Source organism: Mustelus asterias, chromosome 16 (genome assembly GCF_964213995.1).
Source record: "Mustelus asterias chromosome 16, sMusAst1.hap1.1, whole genome shotgun sequence".
NCBI lineage: Eukaryota > Metazoa > Chordata > Chondrichthyes > Carcharhiniformes > Triakidae > Mustelus > Mustelus asterias.
Genome location: NC_135816.1, coordinates 66,817,882 through 66,837,376, shown reverse-complemented (window position 1 = coordinate 66,837,376; position 19,495 = coordinate 66,817,882). Strand labels below are relative to the sequence as shown.

At 44.3% G+C, this 19,495-nt stretch overlaps 1 protein-coding gene and 1 pseudogene across 2 annotated transcripts in view; both read right to left on the bottom strand.

Annotated features, from left to right (window-relative positions):
• The window catches only part of LOC144505230 (slit homolog 3 protein-like), a 678,283-nt gene that overhangs the window by 387,068 nt on the left and 271,720 nt on the right, over positions 1–19,495 (bottom strand). The window lies entirely within an intron of this gene.
• Positions 14,946–15,146, bottom strand: LOC144505713 (U2 spliceosomal RNA; annotated as a pseudogene).

The following is a 19,495-nucleotide window of genomic DNA, read 5'->3' as shown; positions in this document are numbered from 1 at the left end:
TTCCAAAATAGTGCTGCCGATATGTCTTCCTTCTTCCTCAATCATGGTTTTCCACCCACTATGGTTGACAAGGCTCTCAACTGCGTCCAACCCATCCCCCAGGCCACTGCTCTCACCCACCCCTCTCCCTCCTAGAACCAGGATAGGGTCCCCCTTGTCCTCACTTTTCACCCCACCAATCTCCGCATTCAAAGGATCATTTTCCACCATTTCCGCCAACTCCAGCACAACGCCACTACTCAACACATCTTCCCCTCACCCCCCTGTCAGCATTCTGCAGGGACCATTCTCTCCGGCACGCCCTGGTCCACTCCTCCATCACACCCAACACCTCACCCCCTGTTCACGGCAACTTTTCATGCAATCGTAGAAGGTGTAACACCAGCCCCTTTACCTCCTCCCTGCTCACCATCCCAGGTCCTACACAGCCCTTTTAGGTGAAGCAATGCTTCATATGCACTTCCTTCAATCTGGTCTATTGCATTCGCTACACCCAATGCAGTCTACTCTACATCAGAGAGACCAAATGCAGACTGGGGACCATTTTGCTGAACGCTTTCAGTCCGTCCGCAAGCAAGACCCAGACCTTCCTGTCGCTTGCCACTTCAACACACCACCCTGCTGTCCTGTCCACATGTCCATCCTTGGCTTTTTGCAATGTTCTAGTGAACCCCAATGCAATCTTCCGATTGGCCACTTTACAGCATTCCGGACTGAACATCGAGTTCAACAACTTCAGAGCATGAACTCTCCCCTCCACCTTCACCCCATTTCCATTATATTTTATTTCCTTTCATCTCATTCATCCATTTTATCATCCTTCTTTCTCACTTCCATTTTTCCAATTCTCCATTCTAGCTCTCCTTCTTGCCTCCTCCCCTCTCCCCACCCCTCCCTCCCCCACTTCAGGGCAACTGCCATAATCCCCAGGAATCCCTTAACCATCTGTACCTCTGTTCTGCCATTCACGCATTCGGATCACTTAATGGACATTTTTAGCACCTTCTCAGCCTTCTGTATCCTCATTTGCATTCCCGTTGTCCCCCCCCAACCCCTGCTACCCTGATAGTATAAATCTCTGCTGATTTTCTTTGCTCTCAGCTCTGACAAAGGGTCATCTAGACTAGAAACGTTGGTTCTATTCTCTCCTCACAGATGCTGTCAGGCCTGCTGAGATTTTCCAGCATTTTCTGTTTTTGTTTCAGATTCCAGCAACCGCAGTATTTTGCTTTTATCTGAAGTTTGTACACTGATCTCCTTGATTTGATTTATTATTATCACATGTATTAACATACAATGAAAAATATTGTTTCATGCGTGCTATACAGACAAAGCATACCATTCATAGAGAAGGAAATTAGAGAGTGCACAATGTAGTGTTACAGTCATAGCTACGGTGTAGAGAAAGATCAACTTACTGCAAGGTAAGTCCATTCAAAAGTCTGATGGCAATAGGGAAGAAGCTGTTCTTGAGTCGGTTGGTACGTGACCTCAGATTTTTGTATCTTTTTCCTGATGGAAGAAGGTGGAAGAGAGAATGTCCGGGGTGCATAGGGTCCTTAATTATGCTGGCTGCTTTGCCGAGGCAGCGGGAAGTGTAGTCAGAGTCAATAGATGGGAGATTGGTTTGCGTGATGGATTGGGCTACATTCACGACCTTTTGTAGTTTCTTGCAGTCTTGGGCAGAGCAGGAGCCATACCAAGCTGTGGTACAACCAGAAAGAATGCTTTCTATGGTGCATCTGTAAAAGTTGGTGAGATTCATAGCTGACATGCCAAATTTCCTTCGTCTTTTGAGAAAGATTTTTCAGTTCCTCTAGTCTTAAAATCAGATGTACATTGGTAAAGGCCTTCCTGCTCAAAAGTGAGCAACTCTGGTTCTCTCTCAGTAATGGAGGATTGTCTTCAGTTCTCCAATGTCCTTTGAGTTCTATCCCTCTTGCTCCATATAGTCTTTTACATATTAGATGAAGAGAGCTTCACTTCAACCATGGTTCAGCAGCAGAAAGAACCAAAACCGCTGCACCTGTGTCCAACTTAAAGTGTGATTTCTTTTCCCGTTTTTTAGGATATCAACACTCCAGTGGCTTTCATTGGTTCCTGGATCTCTCCAAAGAGAAACATCTCAATATAGAATCCCTACAATGCATAAAGAGCAGTGCAGAAGGGCATTCTGCCCATCGAGACTGCATCGGCTCTCTGAAAGAGCATCCAACCCAGTCCCTTCACTCCTCCCTATCCCCGTAACCCAGGCACATTTACTATGGCTAATCCACCTAACCTGCACATCTTTGGACTGTGGGAGGAAACCCCCATAGACACAGGGAGAACTTGCAGACTCCACACAGATTGTCACCCAAGGCTGGAATTGAACCCAGGTCCCCGGCACTGTGAGGGAGCAGTGCTAACCACTGTGACACTGTGCAGTCCTGTAAAAAATATCATGGATGTCATCTAGTTCATGGATCTTGCCACCTTTCAAAGGTTTTTTTTGTGTGTATTCTGTACAGACTTCTTGCTACAGCACAAAGCCTGGAAGTGACTCACTTAACTAGCAGTTGGCCTCTTTGGCAGGGCAATTTTCATGCCTGTATATTTTCTCTGGTGCACCAATTACATTTGATGAATACCCTTCCAGTCTCCCCTGCTTTTTGATGACAGGTTTTCGGTTTTTATAGTTGACAGACTCTTCTGAGTCAGCTTTAGAGAAAGGGAAGTCCCTGTCACCTCAAATCACAGCTTGATTCTGTTTTCTGACCTCAGTTGGATTGCCTTTGCCAAGGATAGATAATCTCTTGACTGCAAGTGGTCAGACAAGCATCATCCAACGTTCACATTCTGTCTCTGATTAGTTCATCTTTCAAGCTTCCATACTCACCATTTCTCTTCAAGTCTATACAGATCATTTATGAATGCAAAAACATTTTCCCTTTGATGTCGGATATATTTGTTAAATTTAATCTTCTTTTCCAGATTGAAGTTTGCAGCAAGTGCTTTGATTACCTCATCGCACGTGGCTTTCTCTTCATCAATAACCTGTGTGACATGGATACCATCCGTACAGTCACCTATTGTATATAACAGCCTGCTGACCTGCTCACTGCTCACCTTCATTGCAAGGCCCAATGCAATGTGATATCTGGCAAATCTCTAATACCATTTTGGCAATGCTTCTGATTGGAGTTTGTATTCTCTAAGCCGAACTTCTTAAAGCTTTAGGCAATGGCGGAGACTTCTCCATCACTATTTTTCATGCACTGCCACCATAAAATATTCTTGAGATTGTTGCACTAATACAAAATGCTTAGTGAATCTGCAGTGGTAAATGGAAGAGGAGCTTTATTGGAACACATCTTACTCCTCTTATATCTTCCATGAGGATGTAGGAGACACCAGATCATTTGATGGTACATCACTTCCTATGACAATGTACACAGTAAATGATTAGCATGTTAAATGAGTTGAATTAACCCATTAGTAACTGCTCGGGGTTGGAGGGGAACTTGCAATGTGAGGGGGAGGATCCGATTGTCATGGTTCACATAGGTGCTACCAACATAGGTAGGATTAGGAAGGAGGTTCGGCTTAGAACAGCTAACAGCTAAATTAAAAGGCAGAACCATAAAGGTAATAATTGATGGTATTTGAACCCATGCCCCCAGATCATTAGCCTGGACCTATGGATTACGAGTTCAGTGAAATTATCACTATGCCATCATCTCACCATATCTCCTGCAGTGCAGCCTGTAGATATACACACTGTAGCTATGGTACACTATTATATGGCAGCTAATGGTATGGTGAAGGGGGTTGCATAAAAGGTCAGAGTCAAGCAGACAGAGTTTATGTTGGATGAGGTTATGAATATGGAAAGAGGGACAAGGAAGTTAAGCACAAATAGAATTGATGGGGAACTGTAAAGGGTGGGATTCGGGGGATGGTTGAGCAGGTCCTGATGTAGGATAGGATCTGGCCAGAAGAATGCTGTTTCACCTGATGTTTATAGAAGTTAGAGGATGGAAGACTGCTCAGGAAGGCATTGGAACAGTCAAGATATTGCAGGACTAAATTGCGTCACCCTCCCCCAATTATGTCACTATAATACTCCCACCTGCCTCCAATTATTTTGCAAACAGAAACCTACACACAACACAAGCTTGGCAGAGGCCAGAGCGCATGGATTCCCACCAAAGTTCCCACTCCATTACACCCCATAAATTGGTGCACATGGGACACGACGGAAATAAGCAGCAGTCTCTGGTGTTTTTATAGTTGCTGATAAAATTTCATCAAACCCTTAATGACTAAAGCCTCCCATGTGCAGAAACAAGAACATTCAAAAGCTCTATCTTAAAAACTGGACTTTGGATATCCAGTTTACACTTTAATAACATCTGCACAGCCCACTCAAAAATCTATACGGCTTTAATCCAAAACTCGACAGATGGCAATCATATCTTTCTCTTTTCACAGTACGGGTAACTTCCATCCTTAATATCTACATCAGACCTTCTCATTCAGTCCCCTTTTTCCTTGCAAATTACCAGTCCGTCTCCCTTTCCTCTTCACAACCCTGATGATTTGCCTTCCAAACCTTTTGACACTCTCTCCTGCAAATGCTTCAATTTCTCCTATTAGGCCTCTATACCTAACACTGCACAGCATCAGCTCCAATCAAAGTAACAAAGCGTCCGTGATCGTTGTTCTTGACCTTCCTGTGGCCTTTGACACAGTCGGCCACAGTTCTGTTCCAGTGCCTCTCCTTCAGTGCCATGCTCAGGGGGACTGCCCTAGCTTGGTCCCACTATTGCCAATCCAATCCCAGCTAGAAATTTCTCATTGCATAAATTAAGTTTAAGTATATGTAAGTGTTGTTATAAATGTATTTATCAAAGTATGGTGCAAGAAGAACCACAAAGTAGGTCTTGTAACTTAAACATAGGGGAACTCTATTACAGGTGCACACTGTCCCACCATCGTCCTAGACTACTTAACCAGGTTCCACAGCAGGAGGAGCTAAGCACCTTCAAGAGTCACATGACTCGCACTCTTAAAGGGGCAGTACACACCCAAAACCTCCAACATACATATATCACAAAATGAAGGGCATCCGTTGAGTATAAAGAGCTATTTATTGACACTGGGGTTTGTGTTGTGAAGTTATGAGCTATATATTTGTCAGGTTTCACTTTGTGAGTAAATTTAAAACTGAATAAAGTTTGAATTAAACACCACCTTAAACATTCAATTCTTCCACCACTGACACACAGTGGAAGCAGTGTACACCATCCACAAGGTGCATTGCAATAATTCACCAAGATTCCTTCAACAGTACTTTCCTGAACCTCTACCACCTAGAAGGTCAGGAAATACATGGGAACAAACACCAAAACCTTCAAGTTCTCCTCCACTCACCATCCTGTCTCAGAACATATGGTTGTTCCTTTATTGCCACTGGGTTAAAATCCTGGAACTCCCTCCCTAACAGCACTGTGGGTGCATCTACACCACAATGACTGCAATGGCTCAAAAAGAAAGCTCGCCATTACTTTCTCAAGAGCTGACCTGTCCAGAACACCCATATCCCGTGAATAAATACATTTTTAAAAATCTTGTAGACTTCCTTCACCAATTGGCTCACGGGAGTTAAAAAGTAATTTCTCAAAGGACTAAATCCCAGCCAACTCCTCTTCTTTTCTTCTAAGTGCTGCCCCTTCGTGAAATCATCCAAAAACATGTAGTCAGGTTCTTTTTATATGCTGATGACACCCAGCTCTACTTCACAACTACCGCTCTCACCTCTTCCAGTGGTCATGTAACCAAGCTGCTTGCCTGACATTCAGGAAGAAACACATCCCAAGAAGAAACAATACTCAAATTTGTGTTTTCCACCTTTTTTTAGGCTGGTTTTGGATTCAATTTTCCTGGATCATGTCCCCCATACAATTGAGATTGATGGCCTTGTCCCCTAGCCCCTAGTCGAAACTGAGAGATTTTGCCAAAGACTCTTTAAATTGCACAGGCATTCATATGTACGTTTTATGAGCTTCTGCATCACAGAAGATATTTAATTCACTAAGAAAGAGGCTTTAATACACAAATGAAACTACTTAAATGGTCCAGTCTATTTTTTAAAGTCATTCTCCGTGATTTTTTTTACATTGCTCACTGAGCATTAGATATTATTAAAATGCCTGCCTATGGTGATAAACCCATTTTCAGCTATATTCATAAAATTGCAGAAGTCTTAAATATTTACCAGTCTTAAATATGCCAAGGAATACATTTTAGTAGAAAGAAAAAAATTATTTTCTACGATGGTGTTCTGATTACATCAGTCAGCTGAAGATTTTACTTTTGTGGTTGTGCAAATAAATTTCATCAGAGGTCTGAACCATAAACTAACCAATGCAATTCTGATGGCATTTTGGCTGCAATTCCCAAATTGTGTCCAAAGCAGCAACTCTACCCTTGATCTGCTTTTGACATCTTACCCTGGCAGAATGACTCTTGATGTGGAGATGCCGGCGTTGGACTGGGGTAAACACAGTAAGAAGTTTAACAACACCAGGTTAAAATCCAACAGGTTTATTTGGTAGCAAATGTCACCTGGATTTGCAGAATTCTGCAAGTCCAGGTGGCATTTGCTACCAAATAAACCTGTTGGACTCTAACCTGGTGTTGTTAAACTTCTTACTGAGAATGACTCTTGCCATGGTAGAATGACTGAGATTTGGAACTCAGGGTATGAGGGAATCAATGGAACACATTTGTATTCCAATGCTCCATGGTACAGCATGCTGATGTGTCAATGTACTGTCCGCAGTGAGTTTCAAGCAGACCTAATCCACGCTTCCTAGCGAGATAGTGCTGCCAGCCTGCAAGCAACCTCCAATCAACAGAATAAATTGGATGGAGAATTTCTGCTGTCACTTTATTGAAAGGCGACAGGATTCAGACAAGTTCCTCTTAAAAGTTACAAGGACTCTAAGCCACAATAGATAATGATGTAATTGTGGTGGCATTTCTTAATTAAACATGTCGTTACCACTAACACTATAAGCACAGACATTTTCCTCTGTATCAGGAAAACAAGAAGCTCATTTTCTGTAGCTAATCCATCTCTTTCACGCCCATTCATTGCCATGGTTACCTTAGGCCTCATAGAACTGGACCTAATTAGGGCAGTGGGCCTAATTGGATACATGATAATAGTTGCCAAGCACAAAGTATTTATTCAATACACGCCAGTTTACAAGGCAGGATTAGTCAGTGATCCTCAATGTGTATCTGAAATTATCCCGTGAAGAACATGAGGAACCGCACAATTGTGATACCTTCCAACATCCTAAACCATGGTGATCGAGCTTATTCAAGTAGTGTCCAAATTTGAGTTTGCTCAAATCTTTGCGTCAGATTAGATAAAGAAAGTTGTCTCTGTTGATGAGGGCGCTAACTCTTAAGATATAGTCTCTCATAGGCTCACTCAGCAGCAGAGATGTTTCTGTTAAATTTAAGCAAATCGAACATCAAAAGGAAAACAATTCCGCTTCGTATAAAAGTAGTCGTAGGGAATTGCAGCCAAGAGGTGGCAGGGCACAGTTTCTTGCTAATGATTTCCCATGGGGAAAAGTGAGGATGGACACAAAATCGCAGCCACCTCCTGAGGGGAAGGAAGTGCCAGGCACCCCGGACAGCTCTCAATTGTAGAGAGGTATAACCAGAGAAAACAAAGATAATGCGGATAAACATCAGGAACATCATCAGTTCTATTAAGATGCGAAATGCCGAGCTGGGTGAATTGATGTCTTTTACCTATCTGGGTAGTGTTCTAAGTACCACTGGTGGGAAAATGAGGATGTAAAGATCAGAACTGGGAAAGCTAGAGATGCATTTATCATTGTCTCCAACATTTGGGAATCAAGAGAGATCACAAAGCTAAAAATCTTCAATTCCAACATAAAGTCCATTCTCCTTTATGGCTTTGAAACATGGAGCACCACCAAAACAATGTTGATGAAAATCCAATCCTTCACCAACTGATGCCTCAGAAGGATCCTTAGGATACACTGGCCATAAGACCATAAGATATAGGAGCAGAATTAGGCCATTTGGCCCATCGAGTCTGCTCCACCATTCAATCCTGGCTGATGTGATTCTCATCTCCATTCTCTTGCCTTCTCCCTGTAACCCTTGATCCCCTTATTGATCAAGAACCTATCTATCTCTGTCTTAAAGACATTCAATGACCTGGCATCCACAGCCCACTGTGGCAATGAATTTCACAGATTCACCACCCTCTGGCTGAAGAAATCCCTCCTCATTTCAGTTTTAAAGGAACATCACTTCACTCTGAGGTTGTGCCCTCGAGTTCTAGTTTCTCCCACGAGTGGAAACATTCTCTCCATGTCCACTCTATCTAGTCCTCTCAGTATCCTGTAAATTTCAATTAGATCTCCCCCTCATCCTTCTAAACTCTATCGAATACAGACCCAGGGTCCTCAACCGACCATCATATGACAAACCTCTAATTCCTGGGATCATTCTTGGACCCTCCTCCAAGGCCAGCACATCCTTCCTTGGGTATGGGGCCTAAAACTGCTCACAGTATTGCAAATAGGGTCTGACCAGAGCCTTATACAGCCTCAGTAGTACATGCCTGCTGTTGTATTCTTGTATTTGTATGGCCAAATATCATCAATAAGATTAGGCTATGGGAGGAGACAAAACAAGTCCCAATGGTCCCCCAAATCAAAAGGCAAAAGTGGAATTGGATAGACCGTACTTTGAGGAAGCCACAGAACAACATTACACACCAAGCTCTGACATGAAACCCGCAAGGAAAGAGAAAGCAAGGCAGACCAAGGAACACATGGAGATGGGATACAGAAAAGGAGAGGAGAGCCAAGGACAATTGGGAACAATTGAGATGAGAGCCATGGGAACAATTGGAGAGTTTGGTCCAAAACAGGATTAGATGGAGAGAATTCATCCATGGCCTATGCTCCATCAAGGAGTGAAAAGGCTAAGAAGAATAAGATAATAGAGCCTTAGGTGAAAATTGTTTAACCTTTCAACACTTCTGCATCATAAAAGCTTGAAAGAATGCCTTTGTATATTGTATTGAAAATGTGCCTACAACCTAATAGACATATCTGCACAGCAGTTGACTGTTACTGCTCAATCTAGGCATCATCTTGGTCCAGTGAGCCACCTGGCATTTAATCCAAGTTGTCCAGGTATTTTGAAACATAAAATGACCAATGAAGTCATTTTTAAAAAAATTGACATCTATTTTCCCCACTTACCCCACTTCACCTTATGTTGCGAGATCTCTCTCCTCTTACCTGATATATGCCAACTTTACTGAGGCATGGAGCTGGGGAGTAATAGGTCTTCAGCAAGTAACATTTCCTATGCAAACGGGTTCTTCATACACATTGGGCAGGACTTTCCACCCCACTTGCCCCATAGCTGGAAAATCCCACCCAAGGTCAACGGACCTTTGCATGGTCCATGTCCTGCCCATTACGATTCCCGTGGCAGGCAGAATGGGAAAATTCCAGTGACTATCTTTTTTTTTGTACTTTTCCAATTCAATCAAATCAAATCCAATTCAGAGTCTCAACAAGTTGAGACATTTCCGATCCAGGCTGACAAGACAGGGCATGCAATCCTCTACCCTGCCTTGGGCCTGATCTACATGAGCCAAGCTGATTGGAGTAGGCAGACGTCTCTACGACCCAGGCTTGATCCCATTTGCATCTTAGCCAAAAAGCCGAGATACCGCTTTTAAAAATTGCTTCATATGAAGCATAAATGCAACCCAATGGCCACTACCAAGTGCAGCATCACCAGACCACACTTGATCTTAGCCAAAAGGCCGAGAAAGTGTAGTGGACTCACATCAAGCCTAAACATATCATTTCCTAATCATTAGTCTAATCAAGTGCTGGCCTTAATTGCCAGTGATACACTCATCCCATGAACAAATAAAAAGTAAATACACTGGCCTCTACAAGAGCCTAAACAAAAGGGCCATACCCACTTGCAAAACTTTTGTTTCAACCATATCAGGCAGAAAATGCATTAATTAGGAATCACTTGAATTCTGGATTTGGGGTTCTTGTATCTTCCAGGTACGAATGGCCCATTGGCACTTCTTTAACCCACAATCATTCATTTACCAATCCCTATTAACAACAAAAAAATCCCCTGAAATGGGCACCAAAAAGCTATAATTTACATAAAACTGATTAGACCTCAAAAATATACTGCTCCCTCCAGTGACACTGAATCAAGGCAGCTCTGGGCCTATATAATCTATTCAGGAATTAAAGTTAAATAATGGAGAATATCAACTGCTATGGGCCTGGCATTCCATGTTAAGTGTTATGCTTGGATCAGGCATTCTGCACAATGGGACAGAACAGGAACTGATTCACTTTGCTGAGATCCTTTGACTTGGAGTCACTTATAACTCTGAGGCACACAGCATATATTTGCCTTCTTCTCACAGTGAAATAAAGAGAAGAGTTTGCATATTTCGATCCCATTTTGCAGACTATTTAGCATCTGAATTTTTGCACTGTTTCTTCATTCATTATTTATCTCTAATAAGCTGCTGACATTAAACAATTTACTACTTTCCAATGGAGATCGCCAATGTGACATGTGTTGTCAAAGCAAGATTCACTTGTGCCCATTGTGTAAATAGATGAGTACGTCTTCCCCTTTGTGCCTCTACCCCAGATGGCCATTGAGGTGCTAAAGGATATTTTTGTTACAAGGTTCTTCCATGCCCCACTCCCTTGCACGGGCGTAATACAAAATTCTGCACTCCCACGAGTCACATAACCTATTCCAATGTCAATCTCTTGCTGTTCAATGTGAAGATGCAAGCAGCCTCAATTATTCTCCATGTTGATTCACCCACCTTCTCTCAGCTGTCTCATTACTCTCACCTGCCTCGCTCCCCAACCCCCAACCAGTTTACTAAAGTCTATTCAAGATTAAAAAATAGGTCTTCAGGTTAGTGTCAATTCCCGGCAGAGCAATAAAACATTGTGTTTTCTTAATGCTACCATACCACGGTCTTACAATTTGAAATAAATATATAATTGAGGGTCCATAATTCAACCCTCACCAATAGAATTATATTCCACTTTTTAACCAGTAAAATAAACCTCTTCCTTCCTCTTTCTACCAACAAACCAAACAACAGCACAGGAAAGAATGGTTTCCCCCTTCAGAGAGGTTATATGTCACAGACTGTAAAACATTGACTGACGGTGTGTGCCAAGGCTTCAGTGAGAGTTCCTGTCAGCCGAGGGTATTGATAAATAAACACAATTCCACAGCTAACAAGGTACAGTACTCACACAGGGCGCGAGAGCCTGGGAAACAGAATGCTTCTCATGTCATGGCTAATAAGCTGATATTACTGCAGGAGAAACAATCAGAATGAATGTGCAGTGTTTAAGTTTGACATTATACAGCGCATGAAGCTAATAGCATAATCAATGAGTCACCTACAGAGGCAGAATAGATATTGGTCCAAAATGATTTATTCTCCTGTCGTTTGAGGCACTGGGCCGGCGCTGAAGCACTTTCTGTCTCTGCATTAACGCTAATGGAATGTGATTGCAGATGGCTCGCTCATAAATAAATAAATAAAGCTAAGCACAGGCCTGCTGGAAAAGAGAGAGGACTCTTTACATCTCATCAATAAACTGTTCTCAAAGATCCTCAAAGCTGAAAAGGGGGAAAGGAGCAGGGGGACCTGGGGGATTGGGGCACAAATCACGGAGGATAGCAGCAGGTTGAGAATGCTGATGATGAAGCAGGCTTTGCAAATAAGAGCATGGGGGGGGGGGGGGGGGGGGGGTGGATTTTGCACTCCCATTTTCATCAGGCAGGAGCAGAGAATCCCACAGGAGGCCCAAATCGCGTTTTACGCTAACGTGAACGTTAGGAAAGCCGTTACTATAAATTATCAGCTAACTTTCAGGCCTATAAACCCGATTAACCAAACCTCCATTACACTATCCATTCACGTTGGAGTGAGAGCATGCTAACATGAATTGCGAGAGGTCTCCCACAGTGTGCACCTGGTGAGCAGAACTAACCAGAGGAGCCCAGGAGAATGCATTGCTATGGGGGGAGAGGATCATGCCTAAGGCACTCTCTGCTGGGGCAGTGCCAGGGGGGCAATGCGCAGGTAATGTCGGAGGGGTGGGGGTGTTGCTTTGGGGGCTGGGGTGGGGAGGGGTGGATTGTTCTATTTTTAAATTTTTGTACAGGGGTGACCGTTCAAAATGACACCCAGATCTTTGAAAAACCAAGTTGTTGGCGGACCAGTGTGACATCGTTGGGCTCACCTTTCGCAGTTTGTTTTTCAAATCAGCTGAATGATATGGTGAAGAAAGCCATCACTGGGGCTGATGGCTTCAACGCTGCTTTCCCTGCCCACTATGACACATATTTTAGGGAAAAATTCCACCCAGAGAGTACAAAAATAAGGAAATTATGACAAATCTGGATAAACACTGTTGGGTCCAATTCTGTGCACAAAATGTTAGGTCGGGTGTGAAGGAATTAGAGTGGGTGCAGAAACGATTCCAGAGAATGATTCCAGGGATGAGACAGGATGAGGGATCGGTTCTGAGGATAGATTGGAAATGCTGGGGCTGATCACGTTGGAGAAGTGAAGATTAGGAGTGTTCAAAATCTTGACACGATAGGGAAAAACGTGACACTGGTGAAATGGATAAGAATGAGGGGATACTGATTTAAAGGATTCCTTACTGAAATCCAATAGCAGCAAGGAATTACAACCCTCAGTCTCTCTAGAATCCTATAAACAGGGCACAGGTCAACAATTTACAATCTATAGGATTAAGTTAGTGACCAATTGCATTTACATAGCATCTTTCAGAATTTTAGGATGCCCCTTTACTACCTTCGAAGTACAGTCATTGTAATAATGTGGGAAATGCAACAACCACTTTGTGCACAGTAAGATCCCACCGTTACAGGCAACATTTATTCCTCACCCACCATCAACTAAAAACAGATCATCTAGTGAGTGTCATATCACAGTTGAGGAATAAATGTTGCCTGTAACGGTTGGAAGATTTTTCCTCTTCTTCAAAATCAAGCCATGGAATCCTTTAACTCCATTGTCTCTACTGAAAAACAATAGCTCCAAAGGTACCTGCAAAGTGTCAGCCTAGATTTTCTGCTGAAGTACCTGGGCCAGAACTTGAATCAACAGGCTTGTGGCACAGAGGCCAGAGTTATCACTGATACCTCTGCCACACTCACTGTTACTGAAGAGATTAGATACCTGAAATGCTCATCCCATATGTCACTATAATATGTGTTGTGAAAGGTATTAGGCTATATTCTCAATCGATTGGAACAAGTGTAGTCGTGATTTGAAAATTCTATTCTCAGAGGATCCTGCTGCTTCCCAAATGCGACACAATTCTCGAGAGGGCAGCAAGAATGGGGAAACTGCTCACCTCCCATGAACATCCCATTAAGCTGCTCAAGGTGCTTGTTAATGGGTGGGGGGAGGGAAGACAGGATGACGAGTAGGCCACTCAGCCCATCGAACCTGCTCTGCCATTTAATACGGTCATAGCTGATCGGACACTTCAATGCCTTTGACACCCACTATCTCAAAGTGAAAATCACTGAGCCCAAACAGTCTGCTGCACATTATTGTTGGCTTCAAAGCTGGCAGAAGTTAGGAATTGGGGAATCTTGCATCGGATCATGCACTTTATCTTGAGTTTGGTCATTTGGCCATTTATGTGCCTGGTGAGGCTGATGGTCCTCAAAGAAACTGCTTCCTCTCTTTCTCTGAGACAATGTCAGGATCCATCATGGCTGGTGTCTGTCTTTACCACTTGCACTCTACAGGCAGCTGCTGCCTCCTGGTTACACAGCAGTGTCTCGAGCTCAACTGGGACATTTATTTACATTGCAAGATCACATTGCGTGAGTGACATAGTTGTAGTGAAGGGTCTGGACCTGGAAATCATCCGGGCATCAGGTCTCCACCCCTGATTTGAAAATCAAACCCACTGAGTCAGACTGTGAGATTGAAACCGTCTCCTTGTGAAATGTCCCTTTCTCTCCCTCAGCCAATGGTATAGATCACAAATGACATGGTACTTCACTCATGCCTATGCATGATCACCTGGAAATGCCAAACCCCCAGCTAATAGAAGAAAGACACAATGGCCGGAACTCTACCACCTCACCCGCCACGAATCGGAGCAGGCAAGGGTCCGACAACGGAAATCTCCGTTGACTTCGGGGGTTTCTCCTATCCCGAGCGAGGCCATAAAATCCCGCCCAATGTAATGCCCCAAACTGCTTTAACAAACTACAGCTGAAGGGTGTCACCATTGTACCATTAGGAAACACAGAACAAAAGAAGATTCCCAAACAGCAGCAAGAGAGAATTTTTTTGATTTTAATACTTTTCCAATTCAATCAAATCAAGTCCAATTCAGAGTCTCAACAAGTTGAGACATTTCGGATCCAAGCTGACAAGACAGTGCATGCGACGCTTTACCCTGTCTTGGGCCTGGTCTACATGAGCCAAGCTGATTGGAGTAGGCAGACGTCTCCGTCCCCAAGGCTTGATCTCATTTGCATCTTAGCCAAAAGGCCGAGATGCCGCTTTTAAAAATTGCTTCATATGAAAATGAAGCTTAAATGCAACCCAATGGCCACGACCAAGCGCAGCATCAGCAGACCACACTTGACCTTAGCCAAAAGGCCGAGAAGTGAATTTTTTTTTTTTAATATACTTTTCCAATTCAATCAAATCAAGTCCAATTCAGAGTCTCAACAAGTTGAGACATTTCCGATCCAAGCTGACAAGACAGGGCAAGCGACCATTTACCCTGTCCTGGGCCTGATCTACATGAGCCAAGCTGATTGGAGGAGGGGCAGGACTTCCTCCTCCAACGCTTGATCTCATTTGCATCTTAGCCAAAAGGCCGAGATGCCGCTTTTAAAAATTGCTTCATATGAATATGAAGCTTCAATGTAACTCAATGACCTCAACCAAGTGCAGCATCCGATCCATACTATACTTGATCTTAGCCAAAAGGCCGAGAAGTGAATTTTTTTTTCAAAAATATACTTTATTCATAAAAAAACCTCTCAAATAAGACATTGCAAACGACAGATCCAAAAGTTACAAACAGTCCAAAAAATGAATCATTTTTACAGTACAATACAGTGCTTATTTACAAAACATTACATTTCATTACTTAAAACTATATACATACGTCAGATTTTACTGTGTGCCGTTATTTTTCAGTTTAGCACACAGTTACGCAGGCCGAGAGTATTCTGCAGTTACCCGGCCCTCGGTCTGCCTCGGTTGAAAGGCTTTACATTGTGGCCTTTCCCCATTGTGCCTTTGCGGCGGCTGCCCCAAGCTTGAGCGCGTCCCTGAGCACGTAGTCCTGGACCTTGGAATGTGCCAGTCTGCAACACTTGGTCGAGGACAATTCTTTCAGCTGGAAGATCAGCAAGTTTCGGGCGGACCAAAGTGCGTCCTTCACCGAGTTGATGACCCTCCAGCAGCAGTTGATATTTGTCTCGGTGTGTGTCCCTGGAAACAGCCTGTAGAGCAGAGTCCTGCGTCACCGAGCTGCTCGGGACGAACCGTGGCAAATACCACTGCATCTCACTCCAGACCTTCTTTGCAAAGGCACATTCCACAAGGAGGTGTGCGACTGTCTCATCACCCACGCGGCCGCTTCAAGGGCAGCGTGCGGTGAGGTTGAGCCCTCGGGCGTGCATAAAGGATCTGACGGGGAGTGCCCTTCTCACCTCCAGCCAAGCCAGGTCTTGGTGCTTGTTTGTGAGTTCTGGTGATGAGGCATTCTGCCAAATGACATTGACAGTCCGCTCAGGGAACCATCCGACAGGATCCGCCATCTCCTTTTCTCTCATGGCCTCCAGGACATTACGTGCTGACCACTGCTTGATAGCCATGTGGTCAAAGGTGTGTTTCCGGAAGAATTTCTCCACGAAGGACAGGTGCTGCGGTACGGTCCAACTACTTGGAGCGTTCCGCGGCAATGTGGCCAGACCCATCCTCCGCAACACTTGGGACAGATAGAACCTCAAAAAATAGTGGCACTTGTTGTTACTGTACCGAGGATCTACACACAGCTTGATGCAGCCGCACACAAAGGTGGCCATCAGGATGAGGGCGGCGTTGGGAACGTTTTTCCCTCCGTTCTCTGGAGATTTGTGCATCGCCTCCCTCCGGACACGATCCATCTTTGATCTCCAGATAAACTTGAAGATGGCCCAGGTCACTGCTGCTGCGCAGGATTTGGGGAGAGGCCACACCTGCGCCACGTACAACAACACGGACAGGACCTCGCATCAGATCACAAGGTTCTTCCCAGTGATGGAGAGGGAGCGTTGCTCCCACAATCCCAAATATTCTGTTTGAATGGCTTTACATGTCAACCAGGACACCAGGGGAACTCACTAGTTCATCACTAAATAATGCTACAAGAACTTTAACATTTGCCTAACAGGTAGGAATTGGCTTTGCTTTAATGCTTTGTCTCTAAACTTTAAAATATTACAGATTTTTTTGGGAGGATGACAATCAAGAATCATCCAACAGATAATAGGAATTCTGAGCTGAAAGTTGCGGGGGGTGGTGCGCGGTGAAGGGTTTGGAGGTCATGTGAATATGCATCTGACCAGCTTCCAATAGGGCATGAATTCACAACTATCTGACTCAACAGGTGAGTGTGCTCCCACTGAGCTGAGTCTGTTACAGAAGCCAACTAAACTGATAACTGCACGACACCTTGTATATTGCATAAATCTTCACAAGAAATATGTTAGAGGCAGCGGTAAACTTCATCCCCTTTGCTGCACTAGTGTGAATGAGCCCAACATCGTGCAGCACCACTTACACATTTCGATTCCACACTTCAATCTCGGAGCAAGATGATTTGGTGGAATACAGCCACTTGTTATGCTGTCGATCCCTGCTCATTGGGAAGAGGATTGAGACTATTCCAAATTCAGACCCTCAACAGCTTTCATTTCAGCTGGTTGGACTGAAATGGAAACTGGGGACAGGATTTTTAGCCTCCAGCGGGACAGATAGGAAGTAGGACAGACACGGAAATTCACGTTGTCGGCAGGTGTGTTGACTCCATCCTGTGCCCTCGACCTCTGCACCTTCTGGAGGGATTAACAATGCTGGATCAGCTGCTGAGATTCTTTTTTATATCATTTTTTAAGTTGGAGGCAAGGAGGTTCCTCAAAATGTGTGTATGTCATTGTATGTGTGGAGCCTGCACATTCTCCCCGTGTTTGCATGGGTTTGCTCCGGGTGCTCCGGTTTCCTCACACTGTCCAAAAGACATGCTGGTTAGGTGAATTGGTCGTGCTAAATTCTCCCTCAGTGTACCCGAGCAGGCACCAGAGTGTAACGACGAGGAAATGGCGGCATCCTCACCCTCACTTACCTGAAAAGGCAGTTCGCTGCTCCTTCGCAGTGCTGGAAGGCCCCCTACAGCTCGGTGAGCCCCACCCACCATCCTCAATTGGACAGCAAGTCTGCCACGTGGGTCACTAATTGGTCAATTCAAGAAAAATCACAACTGGCCTGACCGTCATTTGACCTTGAAAGCAGGGGAAATGCCTACGCCAGGCCTCAAGAGGGTGGAAGAGATGGATTTTCAACTTTACTGGTCTGAATGTAAAACAGAGATGTGGATTGGCCACCAGATGTGCCCTTGATCATTTTTCACTTCCCTCTCAATCCACTGCCACTGCCTCAGTGAGGTTATGCATTCATATTTGGCTACCATTGTTCGTCACATTTCATAAGAAAGCATCAGGCTGCCATATCCTTTATCTGATGGAAATATATTTAAGTAGAGAAAGGGAAATCACGTTTGCACTTCAGACTGCCATTCTACTCAGGGCCCTCTTCTGAAACAGTTAAGAGATTGAAAGTCATTTCAATGGGATTTCCTTTTAGCGAGAAGCTAGATCCAAGAAGAGGAGGCGGGTCAAGTCCAATTTAGTGCAGGCAGTAAAATAGATTATTGTATCTTTTTACAAGGGCTCCTGGGAGATTTTAAACTGCATGTCACTGCAATAAAAGTAAAAGTCACTGTTCGATTTAATTAAAGAAGACCATACTGTGCATTACAAATATAATGAGATGCAGGCTATGAATGAAAATGCAGATTAAAGTTGTAATATATCAGATTAAAATATCAGTGCTGGCCCAGCTTTTGAACCACCTTTAACACTTTCAGGACTGCAGTTGGGCATCCTATTCCAAAGCAGATTACCAAATTAGCCCTAACCAATTTTTCAAAAAAAATTGTTGGGGCCGTACTTGCTCGCAGCAAAGTTTCACGGTCACCTAATTGTCTGATCATGTTTCGACAGACCCGTGTCCTCAGAGATGAGACCCCAACTCATGAGCGCAGCAGCATTCCAGATCATGCAAACCGTATTCCACTGTACTCTGAACCCTGCTCTTGTCATAACCTGTCTCTGCTCTCTAACCCTAACCCTACCTTCTCTTCCTCCTCGCGGTTCTCCTTCCCCGCATGCACGGCACGAACAAAAGAACTACCCCTTTTCCTTTATTTCCCCCCGCCACACAAATATCACCCTGCCTCCCCTTCCACCACCCTGCACAAATGAGACTAACTTGAATAAAAATGGAAAAACTCCAGGGGAGAAGAAGACAACAAGCCACAATAGAGGTGGCATGGTGGCACAGTAGTTAGCACTGCTGCCTCACAGCGCCAGGGACCCAGGTTCAATTCCGGCCTCGGGTCACTGTCTGTGTGGAGTTTGCACATTCTCGCCGTGTCTGCGTGGGTTTCGTCTAGGTGCTCCGGTTTCCTCCCACTGTCCAAGATGTGTGGGTTAGGTCGATTGGCCAAGCTAAATTGCCCCATAGTATCAGGGAGATAAGCAGGGTAAATGTGTGGGGTAACAGGGATAGGGTTTGGGTGGGATTGTTGTCAATGCAGGCTCGATGGGCCAAATGGTCTCCTTCTGTTGTAGGGGTTCTATGATTCCATATAAGGGCAAGGCATCACAAGGGGCAACAAGGGTTAGACATGAGCCGAACAAAAAGTGGCAGAGCAAGGGGAAAAGGGGACGTGTCCTCTCTCTATCCTATCCCAAAAGCTTGTCTATCTTCCGCCATTACACCCTCCATCTTCCAGTCAGCTCCAACAACAATCCTTTAATGAGGTCTAACGGCGTTACTCACCCTTCTAAGGAGTTTAGTTTTGATATCTCTCTCTCCTGAAAAAGTGGCCTGGGGGATGGGCACACTGGCTGGCAGCAGGAATTTAAGCACCAGCTGTTCCTCCCCACCCCATTGGGGGATTTTCCATTTTGAGGCACTGGCAAAGAATGAGTTTGAGTGGGAAGCTGTCCAATGAGTCTC